Source organism: Tenebrio molitor, unplaced genomic scaffold (genome assembly GCF_963966145.1).
Source record: "Tenebrio molitor unplaced genomic scaffold, icTenMoli1.1 SCAFFOLD_778, whole genome shotgun sequence".
NCBI lineage: Eukaryota > Metazoa > Arthropoda > Insecta > Coleoptera > Tenebrionidae > Tenebrio > Tenebrio molitor.
In genome coordinates this window covers 9,549-11,138 of record NW_027184225.1, presented here as the reverse complement: position 1 = coordinate 11,138, position 1,590 = coordinate 9,549, and the positions used below count along the sequence as shown (strand labels likewise).

General features: G+C 47.5%; 1 non-coding gene across 1 annotated transcript; it reads right to left on the bottom strand.

Moving 5' to 3' along the window:
- Positions 1-375: 375 nt before the first annotated feature.
- On the bottom strand, positions 376-495 carry LOC138141009 (5S ribosomal RNA). Its single transcript, XR_011162912.1, has one exon. It is a non-coding gene; the product is annotated as a 5S ribosomal RNA (ribosomal RNA).
- Positions 496-1,590: the final 1,095 nt, after the last annotated feature.

Sequence of the window (1,590 nt, the reverse complement as noted above, 5' to 3'; positions counted from 1 at the left end):
TGTACGCGTAACCTAATATATATTTTTTTTACATTAAAAGATCGCCGTCTTCCTCGTCGCACTTACGACATTTGCATATGTTATCTTTGTTAAACTCACGGAAGGAATATAATGAACCGGTCACCCGTCCAAGTGCTGACCGCTGCCCGCGTGGCTTACCTTCGGTGATCGAACGACAACCTTTACCGTTTGACGAGTTTTTATTCTGCAATTGTTTACAATTAATCGACAAAAAAAATTGTTTTCTTAATTATCTAGTACTTAAAGCTATGAATCTACATTATACGGGTCTGTGCATGTTTCCGAATACCTGCACGAAAAACAAATCGGTTCGGTGGTTGCTATGGATTTCAAAAAAAAACAAAAAGTGTTGGGGGGCAACGGCACGCGGTGTTCCCAAGCGGTCACCCATCCAAGTACTGACCGCGCCCGACGTTGCTTAACTTCGGTGATCGGACGAGAACCGGTGCTTTTCAACGTGGTATGGCCGTTGCCGTGGTGTTTAGGTGTGATCGTTGGTGTAAAATATATTGCTTTTAACATTCCGATGCACGAATATGAACATCAAAACGCGATGCGTTTCGTTTCCGTATGCACTTACCCTCTGACGACCGACGTCGGACCGAACTAACGGGAAATCCCACAACAACCACCACGTCACGCTCTAACGACAAGAGAGACTACTAGACGGACTGGCGATCTCCCGCGTCGCACATTTTTCGACCGCCGGCGGCGGTGGAAAATCCAGAATTTCACCCCACCTACCGCGCTGCTTGCTCCGACGACGACGAGATTCCCACATTTGGATCGACCGAAATATGTAAGTAATATCAGGAAGTTCCGATTTTCGAGAGGAGACCTGTGTTTCTATTTACCTATCTATAATAATTATCGTTATAATCATCATATCATTATTATTATTATTAACATTATTATTTATTACCATTATTATTATTATTATTATTATTTATCGTCCCTCGGATTCGGCGATCTTCGAAAATCCAAGTTGGACCGTTAGACATTCGAACGCGGTGTGCGTGGCTGACGAGTTGTTATTTTTGGCGTTTTTTCTTCGATCTTCACCCCGACTTCGGACGACGCAGGTCGGACACGAAATTACGAAGAGAGAAAGACGGAAGAAAGGAAGAAAACCTGAAGATCCGTCGAAGAAAATATCGGAAAACTCGTAGGTGCGGCATCGGTCGGACGATGAAGACCGTCTCCTTTCGGATGATCCTCTCGACGGACTTTCGGCCGTCCCGAAGGGTCCGGACGGCAACGGGACCCGTCGTCGACTCGTCCCGTTTCAACTTCCGCCAAAAACGATCGACCTGAACGTCGGAGAGGCGGTTCGCGGCATCCTGTTGTCGGAATTGCCTCGGTTCGAACACCAGGTCCTTTCTGTGCTTCGACCGTTTCGGAAGCGTTTGGCGACGCGAAGATGTCGTAAAATCGAGAAGGTGGCGCGGTATTCCGGGAAGAGATGGACCAATATTTCGGCGAACGAAATATGGATTCCCGGAATCGACGCGTCTACCCCGCACCGCCGACGTAAACCGTCGGTCCCGAATCGAAACCGTGACGACCCGG